At 33.1% G+C, this 16,580-nt stretch overlaps 1 long non-coding RNA gene across 1 annotated transcript; it reads left to right on the top strand.

Annotated features, from left to right (window-relative positions):
* The first annotated feature begins 12,953 nt into the window (after positions 1 to 12,953).
* LOC139852739 (uncharacterized) lies at positions 12,954 to 14,540 on the top strand. The gene is made up of 3 exons (XR_011761168.1): positions 12,954 to 13,054; positions 13,679 to 13,898; positions 14,221 to 14,540. It is a non-coding gene; the product is annotated as an uncharacterized lncRNA (long non-coding RNA).
* Positions 14,541 to 16,580: the final 2,040 nt, after the last annotated feature.

The raw sequence follows: 16,580 nt of genomic DNA, 5'->3' as shown, positions 1-16,580 counted from the left end.
AGATCGAAGCCATTAGTAAATGGGAAACCCCGAAGACTCCAACACAAATTCGCCAATTCTTAGGTCTTGCTGGTTACTACCGAAGATTCATTCAAGATTTCTCTAGAATCGCCAAACCCTTAACTGCATTGACTCAAAAGGGAAAGAAGTATGATTGGTCTACGGAACAGGAATCCTCATTCCAGTTATTAAAGAAGAAGTTAACGTCTGCACCCATTTTGTCATTACCGGAAGGAAACGATGATTTCGTGATCTATTGTGACGCTTCGCGCCAAGGTTTAGGATGTGTATTAATGCAACGCACAAAAGTCATCGCATATGCCTCACGACAACTAAAAATTCATGAAAAGAACTATACGACGCACGATTTGGAACTTGGAGCAGTAGTTTTTGCACTCAAAATATGGAGACACTATCTATATGGCACCAAGTGTACAGTGTACACCGACCATAAGAGTCTTCAGCATATTTTTGATCAAAAACAACTCAATATGAGGCAACGTCGCTGGGTAGAGTTGTTAAACGATTACGATTGTGAAATTCATTACCACCCCGGAAAAGCTAATGTTGTAGCTGATGCCCTAAGTCGAAAAGAAAGAGTAAAACCTCTTAGGGTCCGAGCTTTGAATATTACAATTCGTACTGATCTCACAAAGCAAATTCAAGCAGCACAGTTAGAAACATTAAAAGAAGAAAACGAAAAAGGTGAAATGAGCAAAGGGTTAGAAAAACAACTTGAAGTAAAAGCCGATGGAACCCTGTATTTTGCTGGTAGGATATGGGTACCAAGACATGGTAACCTAAGGCAACTAGTACTAGATGAAGCACACAAAACGAGGTACTCAATTCACCCAGGAAATGGGAAAATGTACCACGATCTCAAGAAGTTCTATTGGTGGCCTAATATGAAGACAGAAATTGCTACTTATGTAAGCAAATGTTTGACGTGTGCAAAGGTTAAAGCTGAGCACCAAAAACCGTCAGGATTACTACAACAACCAGAAATTCCGCAGTGGAAATGGGAAAGAATAACCATGGATTTCATTACGAAATTGCCAAGGACTGCAAGTAGTCATGATACTATTTGGGTGATAGTTGATCGTCTAACTAAATCAGCTCACTTCCTACCAATAAAGGAGACAGACAGTATGGAGAAATTAGCACGCCTATATTTGAAGGAAGTAGTTTCCAGGCATGGTGTACCCATCTCCATCATATCTGATCGCGACACCCGATTCACATCACGTTTTTGGCAATCATTACAAAAAGCATTGGGAACTCGATTAGATATGAGCACCGCTTATCACCCACAGACAGATGGTCAAAGTGAAAGAACAATACAAACATTGGAAGACATGTTACGGGCATGCGTGATTGACTTTGGAACCAGTTGGGATCGACACTTACCGTTGGCAGAATTTTCATACAATAACAGCTATCATACGAGCATCAACGCAGCACCATTTGAAGCACTTTATGGTAGAAAGTGCAGATCTCCTATCTGTTGGAGTGAAGTAGGAGAAAGACAACTTACTGGACCAGAAATTATTCACGAAACCACCGAAAAGATCATTCAATACAACAGCGATTGAAAACGGCCATGAGTCGCCAAAAGAGTTATGCTGATGTAAGAAGAAAACCGCTAGAATTTCAAGTGGGCGACAAAGTCATGTTGAAAGTGTCACCCTGGAAAGGCGTTGTACGATTCGGTAAACGAGGAAAGCTAAGTCCTAGGTACGTAGGACCCTTTGAAATCACCGAAAGAATTGGAACAGTTGCTTATCGATTAAAGCTACCGCAAGAACTTTGTAGTGTTCACAACACATTTCATGTGTCAAATTTAAAGAAATGTTTAGCTGAAGAGGATGTCGTAATTCCTCTTGACGAAATACGAATCAATGATAAACTCCATTTTATCGAAGAACCTGTTGAAATCATGGACCGTGAGGTCAAACAACTAAAACAAAGCAAAATACCGATAGTTAGGGTTCGTTGGAACGCAAGACGAGGACCCGAGTTTACTTGGGAACGTGAAGATCAGATGAAGCAAAAGTATCCACATTTGTTCACTGATATCGCTCATGAAACAGGTACTACTCAAAATTTCGGGACGAAATTTTCTTTAAGGGGGAGGTACTGTGATGACCCGAAATTTTTTGACTTATTTAAACCAATTCTCTATACGATTTATTATTTTAAAACGTTAAACAAAGTCTGTTAGATTGAGTCTCAAAATTTTAGAACTGTTTCATATATACAATTACCTTTGACTACTCTCAACGATTCATGAACAATTATATATATATATATATATATATATATATATATATATATATATATATATATATATATATATATATATATGTACAAGTAAAAACGACTTTCCTACAGTAAAACCCTAGTTGCTACAGTAAAAATTACTTTGCTACAGTAAAACACTATTTGCTACAGTGAAACCGTATTTTGCTACAGTGCTGCAGTAAAAACGACTTTGCTACAGTGATTTGCTACAATAACACACTATTTGCTACAGTAAACACTATTTGCTACAGTGAACACTATTTGCTGCAGTAACACTATTTGATGTCGACGAACTAGCAAACAAAAACAGAAAAGGCGGCCATGCGATCGCATGGCAAAAACACTGAAAACTCATGCGATCGCATGAGCTACAGTAAATCGAAAAGTACTATAAAATGTCAGTTTTGCTCGACGAAATTCTTCATAATTATTTATGTACGTAAATTTTAATTTATAATTATAATTATAATTTTAATTTAAGTTAATAATAATAAAGTATATTCGAGGGTGTTTTAATTCGGGTTTCAAACCGCTTTAAGCTAAGGAAATATTGGGTATTGTTTGGGGTATTGTTCTTGAATCCAAGGCCAACCAGACAGTCATCTACCGTCATTACGTCTACGCAATTTGCCTACAATATTGAGTCTCAATATTGAACTGTGAGTTATAGTCTCCCTTTTTAAATGCTTTAAATATTTTTGGGCTGAGAATACATGCAATTTATTTTAAACGCAATAAGACACAAGTACATACAAAATTCTACACTGAGTTATACCGAAAATCCCTTAGCTTTGGTAACTAGTAGCTGCCAGTACATAGGATATGGACTGGTGGGCGCGAATAATTGTATATGGATCCATAGGGCTTGACATCCCCGTCCGAGCTAGAGCGCTAGCCTTTTAACGGACGTATGTTATTTGAGTTTAAGACACGTTGGTTTGCGTGTATTAAAACGAATGGGGTAATTATCACTATAGCGTTAAGTTTAGTTACCAGGGTGCTCTGTTACGTAGAATCTATTGATAAACTTTTGATGAAATCTTGTGGTCTATCTTTATATATGTTTATGACTCGAGCAATTAAACAAATAACTCACCAACATTCGTGTTGACTTTTTAGCATGTTTTATTCTCAGGTCCTTAGAATGCTTCCGCTGTGATGTGCTTGTTGCCTGCATGGAGTCTCTCATGCTTTGTACAAAGTTTATTGCATTCAAAATAAAACTGCGTTGTGTAATAAATAATTGGACTGTGATGTCAACCTGTAAATTAAAGACTTATGTATTTCGGGGTTTTGCTTATACCTAAGCACTCACCCACATGTTTATAACTTTCTATGTTTAGAAAGTCACTTATTTTAATGAATGCAATATTTTATCAAAACGTATCATATAGAGGTCAAAACCTCACTGTGGAATCAATGATTAACGTGCCGCGTCAATAGCGATTTTGACGGGTCGTTACAGAAATAGTATCAGTAATCAGAGAAAGATTGGACGGAGTAAGAAAAGAATCCAGATGCGAAGATAATAAGTTACAATTTGGTAAAGGGAAATCAAAATCTGCAGCGAAAAGAAGAGCACGACACCTTGAAAGATGTCACAAATGCTGAAAATGGTCACATGGAGGTAAATGTTCAAATAATCAAACCTATTCAAATACCGAATTTGTTACTTTATGCAGAGACGGACCGTTCATATGTTTAGAAGAAAAGACACTGAATGCTCGAGGTTACGCCTATGTAGCTATGGAAAACCAATTAAACCGACTATCTTATGAATGGGATAGATCATATAACTAAGAATACTATCTCACAGGTAAGTCTGTACAGTTTTTATTTTTTATTTATTTTTATTTTTAACCTTTTGATAATAAACGCTAATTTGTTCGCTATAAAGTATTAAATTGGTATTGAATAAAATTAGGTTTGGCGACCGAAATTATTGATATCATACAAAAATTTATTACATCACTGCGAAATTTAACGTTTATTATTAAGGTATAAATATCTTTAATCAATCAACCCAAAATATTTCAAAAATTCGTCATGAGTTAAATTAGGTCATGGAACCAAAATTACTTTACCGAAAAGAGGGGCGAATATTTTTGATAATATTTGATTGATTAAGGTGGGATAAAAGCCAAAAAGATTTTTAATTTTATTTTTACCATGTTTTTACAATTAATATATAATTATTAATTTAATATTGTAAACTTATTTAAAATTGTAAATATTTGAAAAAATTAATCTTTTTAATATAAGTTTGTATGTATAAAAACAAAAATATAATATAAGTTTGGTGTAAATTTATAATATGAATTTTTAATTAAGTTTGGTGTGAATTTTTAATTTTATGCATTTTAAATTTAAGTTTGGTGTGAATTTAAAAACAAAAATTTACTTTATCTCATTAAGTTAAGAATGTGATTTTTAAAATTCGTCGTAAGTTGAAGACTAGGTCATTGAGCCGAAATTGCTTTACCCGAGGGAGGGACGAGAAATTTTATTATCATTATTTTTAATCTTTTTGATTTAAAGTATGCCAAAAAAAAAATTAAAAAAAAAAAAACCCAAAAATTTAGCTTTTAAAACAATCGCTTCAAAAAGACAAACTTTAAAACTTTGTCGAGGAACGGACTAGGACAACGATCCGAAACGACCTCGTCCTAAATAACAAGAGAAACAAATTTTTAAAATTAATTAATATTTTTTTTATAAGTTAAAGATTTCTAAAAAAAAAATCCAATATGTTTGGAAACTTTGGTAAAATTTAATCATTTTTCTACGCTAATCACCCTCAATAATTTAAATTGTTACTGATTTCTTGCAAATGAGGGCATTGCAAGATCTTAAGTGTGGGAAGGGGTTAAATTATTTCGGATTTTAAAAAATTTTTTTGATTTAAACACTTGGTTACCATTAAAAATACTAGTAACGCAGTAGTTGTATTAGAATCTAGTGCTCTCTGGTAATAAAGAACAGCCCTAGTCTTATATACTGACTACCCAATTCTAGTAAAAATTTTCAAAATTTTCAACTAAATGAATTCAAAATCATGTTTATACATATTTATGAACGATGAAAACTAGGTGTTAATACCGAAATTATCGTTACCTCAGAAAGGACATAAATTGAGAAACAACCCAAAATGTTAGAATTCATTTAGAATGGAATAGAGGAGAATAAAAAGGCAAATTAAGAAAAATAAAAGCCAAGTGTGGGAAATTTTTACCAAGTTATTCAAAACATATATCACATATTTTTGTGCAACCAATTGAAAATACTTTTGCTTTGGACGATAATTAACTGTTTTACCCGATGAAAGAAAAGAAGAGATGGATCTACACGATGAATCAATTCCATCATTTGAAGGAAGTAAAGTCTTCCGAAAAAGACACGCGCTTCTTGATTTAGGTCAAGAAGTTGTCGTCCAGACCAGCTGTAGGTTGACGAAAAATCTAGAAAAGTCATCACTAAAATCAGCAGGAAATTCACGGACCTCAACATCAAACAGGGTCGCCAAGTAGTCAGATTTATCCTAATCATGAGAAGGATTTATCTTGTACAATGGGGGGCACCGTGCAAATTAGCTGGATAAGACTAATGAATCAGATCCCCAGAAAGGATAATCTTCTTAAAGATTAAAAATCAGCTTTTAAGACTGATATTACTCAATCCTTGAGATTGACCTTAAAGATTGAGAATTACAAACTCATGGAATTCGATGATATCTAAACTCGAGCTTGAACGAGAAAATATTTTGATCAAAAATACAAACCGATTTGTTTTCTGAAAACCCATTTTCAATGCGTTCATTACCATTGAACGTAAAATCTTAGGAATTCACCTGGAATTCATTAGGTCACCTGAACCAAATCGGGTGTCAACCGTAAGAACGGTGGTTGCATAGCATGGTCGAAGATAGGACCTTGTGCCAGACCAAAAAATCATAAGGGTGAGCTTTACTATTGCTCCTACCAAGGATAGTAATTGTGTTCGACACGTTATAGACCATAATTAAAAGCATGTCAGGGGACATTGCCTTAACAGTTGCTTGTTCAACGCTTTTCTTTACAACCGGACGGTAGTTTACCGAAAGGTAATATACGGAGCAAGTATACTGGACGTGTTGCTTTCCTAATACAAGTTTAGCAAGTGGGTGACACAAAACCGCAAGTTTTGAGCTAAAATTTTCAAATCTGAAACCCACACAACCCACAAAAACAATTTGCAAACACCGGTGAAGGGTTATTCCGGAAAACTTGTCTAGGGTAAAAGCTAGCTTGAATTTTCAAAAGATCAAATGTTTTCATAAAGATCCAATTTCCTTAAGGATCTAAATTTTTTTATAGTCATGTGGGACTTTAAACCGCCTTTCAAATGTGCACTTTGCTTTAGAAACCGAAAGTAAATCGGCTATTTGATTGTAAGTGTCGTTGACCTGAACCCAAGGCAACTGTGGATGACACACCCACCTTTAACCATGATTACATTGTTACTACCATTGTTCATACCGCCGTATTGAAATCACTGATGTACAAAGTTTGAAGAATAAAGAAGTGATTCAAGTATTTTTATTTCAAGACTATATTGCTTGAGGACAAGCAACGCTTAAGTGTGGGAATATTGATAATGCTAAAAATGAACACATATTTCATAGCATTATTCCTCAAGAAAGACAAGATTTTAGTTGCAATTGTTCTATTTACAAGTGATATTCGTTTAAATATTAAAAGGTGAAGACAAAAGGCAGATTCGACGAATTGAAGACACAAAGGTCCAAAAAGCTCAAAAGTACGAGATACAATCAAAAAGGTTCAAATTTATTGATGAGAAACGTCTAAAAATGACAAGAGTACAAGTTACAAAACGCAAAGTACACGATATAAAATAGTACGCAAGGACGTTCGAAAATCCGGAACCGAGACATGAACCAACTTTCAACGATCGACGCAACGGAGCTGAAAGTACAAGTCAACTATGCTCAAGAATATAATATAATATTTAAATAATTCATAATATGAATAATAATAAATAATAAAAAGTTGTTAATTGAGCATAGTTAAGGGGTCATAAGTGAAAATTTCAAATTATAATTTGCCTATAAAAGGCCATGTAATTCGATGAAATAAGGACACCTTTTCTTTTCAATCCTAAAATCTATCTATACTCTCTATCGTAATATAAATATAAATATTATAATAATAATTTTAATTTTAATTTTAAATTATAATAATAATAAGATTATGATAGAGAATATTTTGATTGTATAAGTCGAAATTCTGTCCATGTAACGCTACGCTATTTTTAATCATTGTAATTTATGTTCAACCTTTTTAATCTAATGTCTCGTAGCTAAGTTATTATTATGCTTATTTAAAACGAAGTAATCATGATGTTGGGCTAATTACTAAAATTGGGTAATTGGGCTTTGTACCATAATTGGGGTTTGGACAAAAGAACGACACTTGTGGAAATTAGACTATGGGCTATTAATGGGCTTTATATTTGTTTAACTAAATGATAGTTTGTTAATTTTAATATAAAAATTTACAATTGGGCGTCCCTATAAATAACCATTTACACTCGATCGGACACGATGGGCGGGGTATTTATATGTACGAATAATCGTTCATTTAACCGGACACGGGAGTGGATTAATAGCCACTAGAATTATTAAAACAGGGGTGAAATTATGTACAAGGACACTTTCCATAATTGATAACAAAGTATTAAAACCTTGGGTTACACTCAGTCGACATCCTGGTGTAATTATTAAACAAAGTATTAAAATCTTGTTACAGTTTAAGTCCCCAATTAGTTGGAATATTTGACTTCGGGTATAAGGATAATTTGACGAGGACACTCGCACTTTATATTTATGACTGATGGACTGTTATGAACAAAAACCAGACGGACATATTAAATAATCCAGGACAAAGGACAATTAACCCATGGGCATAAAACTAAAATCAACACGTCAAACATCATGATTACGGAAGTTTAAATAAGCATAATTCTTTTATTTCATATTTAATTTCCTTTATTTTATATTTAATTGCACTTTTAATTATCGCACTTTTATTTATTGTTATTGTATTTAATTGCACTTTTAATTATCGTACTTTTTAATTATCGCAATTTTATTTTATCGCACTTTTATTTATCGTTATTTACTTTACGCTTTAAATTAAGTCTTTTATTTATTTAATATTTTACATTAGGTTTTAACTGCGACTAAGTTTTAAAATCGACAAACCGGTCATTAAACGGTAAAAACCCCCTTTTATAATAATAATAATAATACTACTACCTATATATATATATATATATATATATATATATATATATATATATATATATATATATATATATATATATATATATATATATATATATATATATACAAATATAGTTTTAAAAATATAGCGTTAAACTTCACTAGCTTTCCCTGTGGAACGAACCGGACTTACTAAAAACTACACTACTGTACGATTAGGTACACTGCCTATAAGTGTTGTAGCAAGGTTTAAGTATATCCATTCTATAAATAAATAAATATCTTGTGTAAAATTGTATCGTATTTAATAGTATTTCCTGCTAAAATTTAATAGTATTTTATACCCCTTAGCTTTGACATCATATATATACATTTAAATGTCGTTACAACGATAATCGTTACATATATGTCTCGTTTCGAAATCCTTAAGTTAGTAGTCTTGTTTTTACATATGTAGTTCATTGTTAATACACTTAATGATATGTTTACTTATCATTTATCATGTTTAAATATAGTGTATCAATATCTTAATATGATTCATATGTATTTAATAAGACGTTGTTATAACGATAATCGTTATATATATCGTTTTCGAGTTTCTTAATTCAATAGTCTCATTTTTATGTATATAACTCATTGTTAAAATACCTAATGAGATACTTACTTATCATAATATCATGTTAACTATATATATATATCCATATATATGTCATCATATAGTTTTTACAAGTTTTAACATTCGTGAATCGCTGGTCAACTTGGGTGGTCAATTGTCTATATGAAACCTATTTCAATTAATCAAGTCTTAACAAGTTTGATTGCTTAACATGTTGGAAACACTTAATCATGTAAATATCAATTTCATTTAATATATATAAACATGGAAAAGTTCGGGTCACTACACCATAGAAGGAAGATTGCAATGGAGACACATACTACCATAGAAAGTGGACGTGTAAATCCGGCCAAAACATTGCATAAACTAAAGAGTCGGGCATTCATTGTTAACTACTCAAAGAATAGGCTTTTAAATATTACTAGTGAAATGACCCGTGAAACTATGGGTTTGTTTAAACGAAACAATTTAATGATATGTTTTAGGTATTAAGTGAATGTAAATGCTAGTCATTTAGTTTAATGACCGATTTTGACTAAAAAATTTATCGTTTTTACAAACATATTGATGTACCTAACTTTGTCAAAGCCAAGAATTATCAAACCAATTGGCCGATCTTTTAAAGAACAGCCTCCAATCACAACCCAAATTATCGATAGTTTAAAGATCAACATCAGCCTTACGTACAAGTCAAAATTATGCACTTTGGTCTAGAATGATCAAAGTGGCTATAGGAGGAAAGTCAAAAAACCTCCTAAACCACCTTGTATCAAATTCATCTGAAAAAGATGATCCCAAGTTTGAACAATGGGAACAAGAAGACCTCATTGTGTTCTCTTAGCTAATTCAAAATATAGAGCCAGGCCTTGTTAGCAACTTGACCAAATTTTCTACAGCCAAGCTCGTATGGGATTCTCTTGTAACCACTTACAGTAGTGGTAAAGACAAGAGCAGGGAATCTAGGGTGAAATCTCTTGAAGATCTTTGGATCACAATGCAGGGAATGTGGGGTAAAATCGATAGAAGAGATCCCAACCCCATGAAGTGTTCCACTGACATCGTCATCTACAATCAAATCAGGGTGGAACATAAGTTTATTCAAAATTTAAATGCTCTTAACAAGCAATACGATCATATCAAGAGCGAGTTGCTGCGGTGGGATCCTCTACCATCTGCAGAGGAAGCCTATGCGGCGGTGAGAAAAGAAAACGCTCACCAACAAATTCTAAGTGGCGGAGACATCATACTGAACCACCATGGGATTGGAAGTGGACTCGTCACCACAGAAGGAGTCGGTTTGAATGCAAAGGAACACCGCAGTAGCCGTGGACCACCACCAAGAGCCACCGTTGGATCATCATCACCTCGTATTGACAAGCCGAAATTGGTGTGTACTGAGTGTGGAAAAACGAGGCACACAAGACAGTGGCGACTCCACTTGAAGTCAAGTGGGGTCAAAGGACCCCATTAAATAAATTTGTTTATATATAAAATACTATTAAAATGGTATAGGACACCACTAAATTTATAGATAGGACCCCATATATTTTAAGAATTAGTGATTTGTATGGAAGTAAATGGCCATTCTTTATGAAAATTTTTAGAAAGTATCACTCAAATTGAATAGGACCCCATTGAGTTTGCATCTTAGAATCGCCACTGACACAAGACTACAAGAGAGCAATGTTTCAAGCTCAAAGGGTTTCCAGAATGGTGGACAAAACAGGGTAAAGCAGCGGCAGCAGTGACGGAGCCACCAACCACCACCGATCAAGAACCAGATCTAGGGTTTGGTGGGATAGCTGCGCATAACACTGAACCAGGTTTCTTCTCAAACATATTTGCATCGTTATATTATCCATCAAAAAAGGGAAAATGGGCTAAAAAGGGAATTGGGCCTTAATAAAACTAAAATTACAAATAAACTATATAAGTTGTAATTGCTGATTTAAGCTTTTCGAGCTCAGAAGATGAAGAAATTAAAAGGCTAAAATCAATAATCGGAATGTCAGCAGCAGTCGTGGGAGATGACGTGGCATCAGTAGTAGCAACATGACTGTATTTTTCAAGCTGTTTATGTATCTATCTTTCCGGCAGACTGTTACAGTTCGCTGCTATTTCTTGAACTTGCTTCTTCATTGACATTCTTGATTTGTTTGTAAATTTGAATGATAATTGTGAATTTTTATATTGTATATCGGTAATTCTTATAAGCCTCCCCTCGCCACCTTGCTTCCTGCCACTTGATTCTAAATTATTGTGTAAATTATTGTGTTATGTGTGAAAGTATAGTACATTGTGCATGTGCATGTATCTGTATAATGGTAGTGTGCATGATGAGTCAAATATGAGTGAATATGGTAGTAAGAGCACCGAGAGTGGTGATTCAGGTCACTTGACATGTCATGCGTGACTTGCTGAGTCAGAAAAAGTGAGGAGTGGTGACCTCACTTGGTATGTCGGTTTTTATTTTTATTATTATTTTAGTGATTTTAAATATAACATATATTGATATAATTATAAAAATTTACATAAATAGAAATAACTTTCATTAAATTAAAATAAAATAAAAAATATTACATTTTCTAAAAATAAAAACAATACAAGTCCTAAAAATAAAAAAATACCGATATTTTCAAAAATAAACTGTCCGATCGAGTCCTTCACGGGCTAGGACTATTGTATACCATTTTTTAAAGTTTGAAGTGTATTTTGAAGTGTGAAGGTGAATGGTATATATATATATATATATATATATATATATATATATATATATATATATATATATATATATATATATATATAATAAAGTGGGGGTTAGGGTTCGAGTCCTGCTTAGGATATTTCATGGTGTATAAATTCGTGTTAGTATTAGGTGGGTGAGTGAGTTTGCCTTTCAAAAAAAATAAAATAAAGTGGGGGTTAAAAAAATAATAAAGAAAACTAACTCAACGGCTGAATTTTGTACCGTTAATATGCTTTTTTTAATTTTATTTTTTTTTTATATTTAACCGTTGCAAAGCTCGTCACAATGGTGACCAGTGGCGGAAATAGGTAGGGACAAGGGGGGCATCCGCCCTAGTGGATTTGCAATTTCAAGTGTGAAAATTTTGGGTTTTCCGAGTTTGCCCCCGGTGGAATTTTTTTTTTTTTGCCTCATAGCTTTCATATTTTGCCCCAAAACCTTCAAATTTTGCCCTAAAACCTTCAAATATTGCCTAAAAACCTCCAAATTTTGTCCAAAAAACTCCATATTTTGCCCAAAACCCTCCAAATTTTACCAAAAAAAGTTGCTACATTTTAAAAAAAAAAAATCACCCCGAGTAAAAGAATTTATGTTTTCGCCACCGATGGTGACTGACCTAACCGAAACGGACTACCGCGACGTGCAGGAGAGTGGGCGACGGCGTGACGAGGCCTGCGACGGGGGCCCGACGGATGTCCACTCCCTGCGCTCCAAGTAAAATGTGGAAAGTAAGTACTCCGTATTTGTACGAATTTGAAAATCATGTAATCTCTTTATATTATAATAACAAAACTGAAAATAGATTATCTCAAATTCAAACCACTAATTCTAGCCTTCCATTGTCATTAACAACTATAATCTACACCATTCAAATTTTCTAATCAAACATTAAGACTCATAATTAGCTATGGTTAAAGCAAATTAGGGTTCTTTGTATCATAAACGTGAACCCGTTTTGAAACATCTGAAAATTGAATCATCTGAAAACAGCCGCTCTTCACGATTAAAAGGCTCTTCACGATGGAAAAGCATCCAATTGAATCATCTGAAAGACGAAAACGAATGAAGAATACACTAACTGAAGATGAGAATCGATTGATAAATAACACAGGTTTTAATTCAATTGTTATTGAAAATCAAATTATATCAACTGGATTGAATTATGATTTGATATTCAGTTTAAAAGTATCTGTTTCATATGTCATCTAGACTTGTCCTATTTTGAAATAAAAAAACTTCAAGCTAAAATTATAAAATTTGTTTTGCACACAAGATGTTTGTGGTTATGTCTCAAAGAATTTGTTGTATTGCAATAGTTATTGCATAAATTGAATATTTGATCTTTTTGATTTAGTTTGTGCAGAATATTAGCAATGACTTATTTTTACTAAACATGATATATACAGTGGTTAAATTATAATTGTGTGTCAAAATGACTTACAGCTTGATTTGGTTTTGTTGTAGGTTGAATGGTATAATGTATTTAAGTGTTAATTGCATGTGTCAAAATGGATATACAGTAGGTTAGGGTGAGTAGTTCAAACTGGGTACAAGCTAAAACAATAATTACATCATCTTATGAGGTAATCTGGGATAATGTAATGTGCAGTGGTTATGTATATATTATTGTGGAATTATATTTATGTAGACATGAATCTGCATATGTGTGTATTTTATATATCTTTGGTTTCAACTTTTAAAATAATGAGGGCAAGTATTTTAATTGAAGGAACAGCTCCACCAGATGGAAAAAGTCATACTACTATTATTCCTTAAAACAAACGCAGATGCAGGTCACCCAAATACAATGTGACTCCCTCTGATGTTATCCCATTTGTGATAAATGGGTTAAAACATGTAGGAACTGGAATTCAATTCTTTGATGACTTATATGCAGTTCGACACTTCCGGGTTTACTTCAGCAAAATGAAATCCTAGCAGGAACAAAATGAAAGGTACATTTAGTCACCCTTCACCAACATATGCTTGCTTTTTTATTAGTAGGTCATAAAATAGTTGATGGGTTTGAGTGTTTGGAACATCTAATGTCTGAAGTTTCTAAAATGTATTAATGATCAAGCTGTTGCCGGACAAATGGCAATGTATTGTTAATATGTTTTTTACTTGCTTCAAAAGAATATTATTAGGTTACATTATTTCACTTTGTGTGTTTTACCCTTATCTTTAAGTTTTAAATCATTTTGAGAAAAGAAAATAAATATTATTTAAAATTTGGTTGTTTGTGTGTATGATGAAGAAAAAGTCTTTGATTGATAGATTCCAAGACATGTGTAAGAAGCTGCGATCCCACTATAGCTGCTGTTAAGAAACTGAATGGAGATGGTTTCCAGGTATCAGAAATAGGTTTTCAGCTCTCATGGTCATTTGTTATGATTTTCGAAATTTTAAAGATGTTACCGTCAAAAGTATACCAGATCTTTTTTGTGTCGGATGATAACACGACGTGTCCGTGACGGAAAACATTTCGCCATTTGGCGTTGGTGGTAACTGTAATTTAGCCGGGTATGCAACTGTGCTCTTTTGTATAGGTTGTTTTGTTTTCCTGTATTTCCATTTTTTGTGGGTTGTCGTTATAATGAGCTAATAAATTTCAGTTGGTCTTTGTTTAGGGATGCTGTTAGGTTTGTTTCTCATCGTTTTTTTGACAAATTTGATCAACATATAGTACTTCTGCGCCGTTTGATTCCTCAGGTTCTAATTACCCATTAGTAACTATGGTTGCTTCCCAATATGTGTGTATTGTAAAAATTTTACAGGCTGCTTCTCATATTTGGTTTCTAATGTCTGTTTTATAAGTCTTATTTGGTGTTGTCATTTCCTGATTTGTTACCTTAATTTTTTCACCTGCTGTGTAAATGAGATTATACAACAAAAAGAAATCAATTATACCAAACACACTACACTGACTACAACAACGGCGTCTTAGGAGATTTATACATATACTTAGTGTTATGACTGTAAGTATGCCTGCATTTTTCCAATTCATGTTCTCTTTTGCTTTAGCGGTTATTGTATCGAGGATTGTGGATGTTATGTTTTGTAATTTCCATTTACTTGATAAAATAAGTTGGAAGTTTTATGCATGCATTCAAATAGAGATTTGGTGACTTTTTAACCTATTTGACCCGTTACCCATTTAGCCAAACAATCTTACGAGCAATAAAACACAATCATATAGACTTGGTCATGAACAAATATGTCGATATTGATTTTTTAGTATATCGTAACTAATCTTGATGATGTTTTTAATTGTAGTGGTTTGGTGAAGGAGAGAAATATGTGAAAGTAGTTTCCAACTTTTGTGATCTATGTTACTATCACGTCATGGCAATGCAACAACAAAGGAAAAGAAGGAATGAGAGAATTCGAGGCCAACAATATCGTAGCAACTACGAAGCCCACGTTTGTTATCGTTAGTCAAATAAAGCAACCGAAAGAACTATTGAGAGCAAATGTGTTGTGCATTTTTGCCTAAACCGTCTAAAAACTTTGGCAAACTTTGGCATGTAAAATCTTGTTAATAATCAATCAACAACATTTGGAATGTTTTTAGTCTGTTACTTAACATTTTTAGTCACAAGTATGTCACTAATGTCTTTATGTATAAAGCTACTTATGTATAAAGCTACTTTACTTAAATTATCACACTTTCTATAACACTCATACAATAGTGTCCGTGAAATCGCGGGCTTTAATATATAATTTAAAAAGCATGTTTAGACTTGCATTTACGGGTATATTTGTTATCATTTGCTCAATAACTATATTACAATATTCTATGATTGTGTTCGTTACTAAAAACCACGCAAATAATATAATGTTTCACATTAAGTATTTTCTAACTAATACTTGCCTGGTCCCATAAAGTAGCTCCGCGAATTCGCGGGCATTAAGCTAGTTGTATTAAAAAATATGATAAAAAATCAAGATTAGGTTCAAGTATGCAAATAGTTTGAAATATCAAAATATAGAAAAGATGATGCACGGGATGGACTAGTAGGGGAGGGGGTCTTAGTCGGACCCTTCGATGGCTCTAACAGTTTTGCAAGGTTTTTAAAGTCAACAAGTAAACAAGATGTTATTATTGGTTTGAAGACTGATTAAAACATGGTTGAATTTTCAACCAATGAAGACAAGCCATGTTTCACACTTCATTCCTAAGTATAATCTCAATTACGAAAAACTAGTTGATTGACCAGTGAAAACACATGTTTATTCAAATAAACATACAAATTACGATTACAAATTACAAATTTACAAATTACGATTACAAAAAACTAGTTGACTGACTAGTGAAAAAACTCGGGTTTATTCAAATAAACATACAAATTACCATTATAAATTTACAACTTACAATTACCAATACTCTATGAAAGAATAATGAACTGACTATACAAATAAATTTTGACACATGATCAACACACTAACCCTTCTACCATATATTGTACACAGAATAAGGATCATACCTTCGGTTAGAATAAAGCACAAAAGTCAACAACGGTCAAATTACCATTTAATGTAATTTGACTTTAGGATCAGAAGCTGCACACTTCATCATTTCCTGTTAGAGACAAGTCACAAGGTTACACTAACAGCCAAGTTAACGGGTCAACTGC

This window comes from Rutidosis leptorrhynchoides, chromosome 6 (assembly GCF_046630445.1).
Source record: "Rutidosis leptorrhynchoides isolate AG116_Rl617_1_P2 chromosome 6, CSIRO_AGI_Rlap_v1, whole genome shotgun sequence".
NCBI lineage: Eukaryota > Viridiplantae > Streptophyta > Magnoliopsida > Asterales > Asteraceae > Rutidosis > Rutidosis leptorrhynchoides.
This window is presented reverse-complemented; position numbering and strand designations above follow the sequence as displayed.